Raw genomic sequence first — 9,565 nt, forward strand, 5'->3', positions numbered from 1 at the left:
AACACTCTAGGCGGTAATCACAGACATTCCGTGGAAGATTTGCAGCTCACAAATGTTTATTTCTGATATTGACAACACTCCCCCATCTCTTTTAGATTGTGTGCAAAAGATAATATATCAATTGACATTTCGACATTGCCGTAATAGTCTGCCGACGACCAAATCCTCCTTAAGCAATGAAAATTATACATACTTTGAGACTTTTCTACACTTACAATACTTCCACTTTCCTTATAAATTATTTGTTTAAAAAAGTATTGGTGTGTAAAAATGAATACAACAATAGTTGCAGTTTCTTTTAACTTTATTAAACAGTGCTAAAACATAATTTTAAAAATTGACCTGCTGGAACCAAAAACATTTTGACTAGTTAAGAGCCACGTCTAGCACTCTGAACTGACCCCATACTGTTGTTAGCTCAATGTTTGTGTGATAATCTTGAAATCCCCTAAAGTTCTGATGGACTTTTCTGAATTCAGGACAAGTCATTACACATTCAGCAGAACAAGGGTTAACACAAATTTGTGTGATTTACAATCATGATATCAAAGAGATAAACTAATAAACAATTATAATACATAAACTAGCGAAGTAAGGCTACAAAATGTGATTAATTACTGGACATCTAGAAATCATCTGAAGGCAGTGTCGAATAAAACAGTTCTGCCTTGACAGGTTTTCAGTCTTTCTGCGGATGTTTCCAAATTTAAAAAAAAATCACCATTTTCATGTTTATCTGTTAAATTCTGCATAAGCCTGCACAAGGAAGCGTGGACGGTAATTTGCACTTTCCATAACCGTCAATGAAGAGACTCAATCAAACCGAGCCTGCAACTTTCTGAAATTTTTAACACAAGTTATTGGTCTTAATATACGTCAAAAAGAACATTAAGGTCGATTTTGTTTCCTGTTTCGGCGTGTCTCAAAAACCTCATCGGAGTTCCCTTGAATATAATGGGTTTAGAGTCAATATTTCTTTATAATATAGTATGTGCCTAAGGTGTCAGTTATGAGTATATATTTTCTTAAAACCGGAAGAGAAAAGATTTACTGTTCCTGCTAAAGTCAAAGTACTTTATAGAAATGATACAGATAACGTTAAAGTGGTATATCTACGTCATAATAAACTATTTGTAAGAGAGACATAAAAGCTTTTGTGTTCATTTATCCCAAATGTTTCACGGCATTTCACAAGAGAAAATATGTGACATATAAATAAGTAAATTGCACGAAAGTGTCTTAAATGAAATGTAGATCTAAATCTAAATCTAGATCTATTGCCAAAACCTGTTTAAGTATCAGCCCCAGGTGTTGTGGATTATTTGTCGTAAAAATATTTTGACGTACGGACCGACCAAGTATTTCCTCAATCTATGATTATGGCTTTTATGGAAACAGTTCCTTGTGATTTCTTTCTTTGCAACGACATTTGCTTTGTTAACAGCCAATCAAAAAATACCATTTTAGAAAGGAAATCTACATAGAGAAAATAAAAAGTTAAGTTTATTATTTATAAGTTACAAATATATATTTCATATTTGATATCAGACAACAATATTTGGATTGTTCTTCATTATTTTCAATAAGCTTGTGTGTGTTCATGTTTACAGGCAATAAAATCTTTGAGAAATAAAAGTGGGTGCATTTACTCACATACTTGTTTGTCGTGAACAATAATAAAAATGTTGTAGCTCAGAATCCTACATCTACTTTGATATTTGTTCGGATATATTACGTTTAACTTTCACTGCAACTTTAAAATGTATACTGTGCTCTTCCTTGAGTAAAATATTTTATCATGGACTTTTTTTAAATCTATAACATTCTTACTGAATATATTTAATTTGAATAAACGAATGAATGAAATGTGTACGGGACACTACTTTCCCTATTATTGGTCAAGCAAATTGGTCCTTCCTTAAAACTAATCCAATTTGTTTTAAAGACACAGAATATTCATTTTGTGCCTACATATAGTATGAGTTTTAAACATTACATATCTACATTAACTTCGTATGAAGTCAAAACATTTTTTGATTCTAAATTATAAAGAGACTGTGTAGCAATTATCGATATTTTTCTTATATCAAATTTGAGCATAGTATATCTTTAAAGATTTTGAAAATAAAAAAATAATCATCCGATCATAACCACATGAATTTTGCAATGCTACATATTATATTCAAATTTTTCATTTTCTAGTATAATATCATAAATCGTATCAAATGTCAAACGCAATTATTTTACAAGCATCAAATTGTTAGTTACTTTTTCATATTCATAGATTCCATACAGGAAATGACAAATCAAATACTGGTAAATTACATAAGACTAGTATAATTATGAAACGAAATACAAGAAGCGACTAAATAAAGATACTATTCAATTGATTTTAATTAAACGTGCAGGTAAAGTGTATTACGAAAATAAAATGTGCTTTAATGAAACGTTCAGGTGAAATATATTATAACCATAATATTACCTACTCCTCATAATTTATATGGACTCTGCATTTCAAAGAAACACAAATATGAGAATCACGATTTTAAATATTATTTGAGAAAATAAAGTACAAACATTGTGTTAATTATCCTTTATTTAGACTGGAAATAATTACTATGGCTAAATCGTCATAATAAAAGGTTATTTCAGAACGCGTACTTTTATTTATATATAAAAACAACAACAATGTTTTCAGACATTTGTTTTGTCAGAAAATAATAAATAAGGACTTTTCATTTTGTATAGCTTAATTTAGATAAATGGATTAGAGCTAAGAGCCATGATAACTTGCAAGAGGTTTCGTGTATAAATTTTAAAAAAGCATTATCAGATGGTACTTAGAATGCTAAATATGTCTATGAAGTAAAGGGCACACGAAAATGGAAAACGAAAAGACATGCTATCAAGAGGTATGGCAATATGTTCATTACAATGTATTTGTTACAAAAATTTCGAAAAAAAGAGAGTGAATTTGGTAATAGTAGAGGCGCGAGAATTCAGAACAACGCATTGCAATAATCGTTCACATAAAACGGATTCGTCTATAAAATGTTATATTATACTTCACACAAATGTCATTTAATTGCTCATTATAATGGAAATGAATAGAAATGAGAAAAACAAAACAAAAACAAACTTTTTCATTGGTTCACAGACTATATATAATAGTTTACCATTTATCCCCAAGAGCGCCTAATTTGCCTTCGGAAGTATATTACATGTAGTATCATACTATAGATTGAGCAGATATGTTATTTGATTGATATCCCTCTATTTGTTCTAAATTTAACGGAACATAATTAGCACTAAATATACTCCTACAAATTGATATATCAATTCGAATTAATATCTCACAATTCCATTCGGTGATATGTCTTGTGTAAAAGTTCGTATGTATAATGAGCAAAACAATGGCTTGCGATCTCCCATTTTTATGTATCATACAAGTTAATTTTCAGTAGAAATGTAAAGATTCATGTAATAGTAATTTGACATTATTTACAGTTACATGCATGAGAAAATAAAAAAACATAAACGTTTATAATATGCAAAGGAACAAAGCTTGCTTATTTAAAAGTTTTATTTATTCAAATTATATGTGTTTGCGGAAAAAGTCAAGCAGTGCACGTTTTACTAGTATATGTAGCTTTTACTTCTTTTGAATTAGTCTATCGCTTTATCTAGTATGATGTTTTATGTTTATTTATCCTATACTCTAACATTTAACCAACACGCATTATCTTTAATGTTAATCTCTCTTCAATATTTCAAAATCGTTTCCAGAAATATGTGTTTAAACTGAACCGTTTGCTTGAAAACAATTTCGGTGTTGTTGTCATTAAAATAACGACAGAGTTGGGAACGAGTTTCGAATATCAAATCGAGATTAAAAAGTAACAAACACAGTCTGTGGAGACATATCAAATTATACAGAGCAATAAAGATATAGCAACATTAACTTGTAGGCGTAACATGTTAGCTCAAAATATCAACAGACAGACTATGAAATACACTTAAAACAAGATGAATATTTATACTGATTTTATCCTTTTAAATTTGGACAGTGGATTCATATAGTGACACAGATATGCATTGTATTTTAAAGACCTAGTAAAGTGTTGCATTCTAGTTTATGATCAATGCATTTAAATATAAGATCAAATATAGACGCAACAAAATCATATCGTATATTTTTTCAAACATTTTAAAACTGATTGTTGTTTACATCTGTTCAACCCATAATTTTTATCGAGATACTTTCATTGACATTTTTTTGTTAAAACAAATAGAGAAATGGATAATAACAAAGTAGTCATATTCAGATACACGTACGTTGGCTACATTGTTTCCTTGGGTATCATATTGCCATGACAGGGAAAGTTTTTTTAATTTTTGCTTATAATACAAAAGATGAAAAAAGCATAAACAACTCGGAAATCTGAACATGTATTAATTTTTCGAAAAATGAATAAAAGGTCTTGAACATTATCGCAACAAGTGGAATTGTTCTGAAAACAAACCTTTGATAACAACTTTGATTTTCCCCCTTATATTATCCAGATAATGATGTTACCAAACTCCCTCAGATAAGACGACCGTAATTGGCGCCTATAAGCATCTGGGAAAGGAAATGACAAAAAGTTATTTCATTATAAGCTCAAGTGTCCACAGATGTAAATGTTATATTTAATAAGGCATTATATTAAATGAAGGTGGACAAATTGATCCACTTGTTGATGTTGCAGCATTTGTGTCTTTCTTTGCTTTTTGAAAATTATACAGGGATGTACGATAAGAAATATTGTATCTAATAAAGCATTATATTAAAGTAAGATGGATAGGCTTTAGTTATTTTAATGATTTTAGAGTGTTTAGGGTTACAATCCTTGTAAGTTAGACATCAGCTGCATTGAAATATATATAAAGAGAACTTACATGTATATTGTTTTTCCTATCATAATACTTCTACAATTCTTGTTATTTGAATAGTAATCGAATATGAATATGTGGACGCTAAAGTAAAATTATGCACAATGTGCTTTTATTTCTTAAACAGAGTTATATAAAACGCATTTCGCATAAATTAGATGAAAATCAGACAGTCTTGTACTTAACTTCATTATATATTCTATAGTAGTTAGGCATTTAAGGAATATATGAGAAGAGTAACCACCGTGTGATTGCCTTGCCACACTTTGAAACATATTTTAAACCAAGTGAACTTGATACCTTATATGACAGACGATTTATCTGACAACCTTTAAGACTTTACTTTAAATGAAAACCCACATGAATATTTACCTCCGACCGTAGTGCGACTTCTTTAAGATTTATCAAAGAACAAAACAATTTGAATACATAGGGAGTTAAACAGTCTCCAAAGTACAAAACTCAAGAACAATCATAAAACCCATTCAATGAAAACAAAAGTCCTAGTCGTGGTAAAGCAATCTGAACCTTTACAATTACACAAATAACCGCATATTTTAAACGCATGAACATAATAAAAAAGCAAAGAATAACAGTTTCAAAGCAAGTTAAGCTGTATTGAAGAATTTCAAATATAAACGCTTCCTTTAAAACAGCCATACAAGACAAAATAAGAAAGATAGTAGCGAATTATTTACAAACTGATTAAGGCATAATTTCCAAACCAGCGCTTAACACAACCAATAGGTCAGCAATATAGTCAGCAATGATAAACTGTGTTTTTGTTGTGTTTTTCGTATGATTGATACAAGCAATTTGTTTTAAACGAATACATTACAAAACATTATGGAATATTGAGTAATGTGTCGCCTCTAACAGACTCGCATTCTTTTATTCCTCTTCTTTTGTATATGATTTCAAACGCTATTTAAGTTATCATTAACTTAAAGTTGGTAAGTTGTTATATAGTATGTAATTCTTCTTGTATAATATTATTTTTTAAATAACTATTCTCTGAAAAGGATTTCCCTTACATATGGGCATGCTTATTGATCATAATCATTTAATATCTGTCAAAATAATTTAATTTTGTAAATCTGTTTTCTAATTGCTCATTAGAATGTCATACAATATTACCTTTGGTATCATGTTTCGTATCATTTCCAGGGTTTAAATTATTGTCATTTTTTTATAAATTGATCATGTTACTCAATCATACAAATTGTGTACTTAAATTACTTGTTAACACGACACGACAAGACTACATTGAAAGTGCGTTGTTCTTTCTTCTTCTAGAAAATATATATGAGCCGCGCCATGACAAAACCAACATAGTGCGTTTGCGACCAGCATGGATCCAGACTAGTCTGTGCATCCGCGCAGTCTGATCAGGATCATGTTTTTCGCTATCAGTTTCTCTACTTGTAATACTAGCGAACAACATGGATCATAATCAGAATGTGCGGATACCAGGCTGGTCTGGATCCATGCTGGTCGCAAACGCACTATGTTGGTTCTGTTATGGCGCTGCTCATATAGATAACAAGCTACGATTATTTCAAAAAATATGATAAAAAGAATATAAGTGGCAAAATAAAAAAAATCGTTTTAAGAATTATTCCCGCACAGCTTTAAGGCATATTAATTTTATTTACCATGATATTTTATATACATGTTATCCAATTTGTAAATCCAAATTATTAATATTATCAACGAAGCCAGTCCTTTTGACTTATTTGCAATAGCTTATTTCACGGAAACATTGCTATTGCACTTTTGGCTACGGGAAAGACAATCTACGGACGTTCCCGTTTGCAATGAAAAACTTTCGTAAAAATGGTCATTCATTTAAAAATGTTTCAATTCAACCAGTGGAACATATTATTTATGATTCTGATGCTTCGGCTAGTTTTAAAGTAAAAGTTAGACACTTGACAGAATTAAAATGGATTAAGAACTTACAAACGCCTTTCCCATTTGGCCTAACTGACAATATTTTTCAACAAGGTAACATCTCTAAAGATCCTACCATTGATATATTTTCTATTCTGAATATTCGTAAACGTAAATCCCGATCTCATGGAATACGTAAAATTGCAACATCAAACGTAAATCTAAAATTACCCTGTCTGTAACCGACTTAAATATTATCTTAAAAAATTCTGGTAAGCAATGTTATCACGTATTACTTCCCTTTCATTTTCATCTCTGAAAATCTTAGACGCGGAGGCAGATAATATAGTTATTCAAACAGATCCTTTATATACAGCAGCTTATATTATTCAAAGTTATACTCAGCACGTCTTAAGACCTCATATTGACAACACTTCTGACCACGACAGGCATTTCCTAAAAGTTACCATTCTAAATAAAGGTATCGATTTCATCGATTTACCCAGTATATTTCGTGATAAACGTGTCACTGATTCAGTTCCTTTATACTTCAAAAACTCGGAGATACCTATTATTTGCAATAAATATAAGAAACCTGTTAGAAATATCATATTTAATTACAACAAAGTGGTCTCTGATATTCAGTTTAATACTCCAACTACTTGAGACTGCAGTACTTCTAAATTCTGTAATTCAGATTTTGGCCGTATCATCACTGGTAATTTTGATATTATTGCAGACAATAGAATTCTTAAATTATTCTTAAAAGGACCTAAACACAGAATTCCTTCAGAAATTGATTTTAATGCTTGTCGTTGCTGAAACAATTGAGGATTTTTCAAGTAAATGGTGATTTTCAAAATTATTGATTCACGTATTAATTTTTATCGTGGAAATGAACATCTTCTTCCACCTAAACCGAGACTTACTTAAAGACATGTGAAAAAGGATATTCAAGCTTTTCATTCAAAATGTGTTTTGGTACCAGCGGACAAGGCGGCTAATAATATCATTATTGTATGACGTATCCTTTACATTAACGTTTTACATAAGGAACTTAATAGTACTAATGCGTATTCAAAAATTACTGCTTCTGAAAAAGACATTGTTAACAATCATGTCACTGATATTTCCAGTCTAAAATCCGAATCGATGAAAAAGAACTAAAACTCCCTATTATGTATTGGATTCCTAAATTACATAAAAAACCTTACAAAGCCAGATTCATTGCTAATTCGTTAATTAGTTTGTAGAGCACTCTCTTTTCTTTTAGACAATATTTATGTCAGGTTTGGTAATACCCTATTCAAACAAATAATAGGCATTCCTATGGGTACTAATTGTGCACCCCTGGTCGCTGATTTGTTTTTATATTGCTATGAAAGAGATTTCATGTTGAGTCTCTCTGAAAAAACACAACAAGAGGTTCTATATCGGCATTTAATAACACTTCCAGATACCTTGATGACATTTTTAATTTAGATAATTCTTATTTTGATCAAATGGTGTCTAAAATTTATCCTACTGAGCTACAACTTAATAAAACAAATTCTTGAAATTTAACTACATCATTTTTGGATCTTCATATCACTATCAAAAACAATTCTATTCACACGAAAATCTATGATAAAAGAGATGACTTTGATTTTAGTATAGTAAATTATCCTCATTTGGATGGAGACGTACCGCATGCAACATCTTACGGGGTTTATATATCTCAGTTAATTAGATTCGCTAGGGCTTGTAGCAACGTAAAGGATTTTAACGAGCGAAATATTTTCATTACCGGTAAGCTACTCAAACAGGGCTACCGCTATTATAAATTACGTAAATATTTTACAAAATTTTACAATCGTAACTTTGATTTAATTTCAAAATTCAATAGTGATCTAAAAACTCTTCTGCGACAAGGGATTAGCCAGCCTGATTTTTACGGGGATGTTGTTTACAAACTTCGTAAGATCTTGGGTCATTGTAATTTTTCTGTTGTGTTTACTAAAATTAATTAAACGTTTTATTAAAAGGGGTTATGACCCTACTATTTTAAGACATACCGCAGGCTTAGTGTTCAACCCAATTACAGTTGGACGCTACGAATTCCTCTTTTGATTACATCTGACGGACCAAGTAGGAGACTCTATGATGGACAGTTCTTAAAGCCCTTTGGGACTAAATTGCCTTAATGTTTGTCTTCTGTCTTGCTTCGTCGGGCCCTTGTAGGTGATTTTTTTGTTGCTCTGTCTTCCTTTAAGACATCGAGTATTTTTGTTATGGTCATTGGGTTTACTTTTATATGTTTTTACATGATCATTTTAGTGTTTTACTTATTTAACCTTTTGTAACCATAACAACTGTTAGAATTCCACTTGGCGGGGATTCATTTTATTTACACTGTCTTGTTTATAGGAACATGGTGGGGCTAAGAGCGAGGTTTGGTGCACAATTAACCGGTTAAAACTCCCCAGTAGTCATTATTTTGCTGCTGACCGTTCCAAGGCGGCGCCCTTTGTGTTCCTCAGATGTATGTCTATGTTGTTACATACTGTTTTTGGTGACACTTTTGCTTGTGTCCCTTGTTGTTTTCTCGTCTACGGTAAGTTTCTTCCCCTTTACCCCTAGTTTTTATTTCTTTGATTAACCCCCCTTCCCCCTTCCCCCGGTCCCCTTCCCCTGTGCCCTTTGACTTTGTGGGCCTGTTGTTCAATCATTTATTTGTTTTCTTTGAATTCCTTATCGGTTA

This window comes from Ruditapes philippinarum, unplaced genomic scaffold (genome assembly GCF_026571515.1).
Source record: "Ruditapes philippinarum isolate M1 unplaced genomic scaffold, ASM2657151v2 ctg4539_1_1_1_1, whole genome shotgun sequence".
NCBI lineage: Eukaryota > Metazoa > Mollusca > Bivalvia > Venerida > Veneridae > Ruditapes > Ruditapes philippinarum.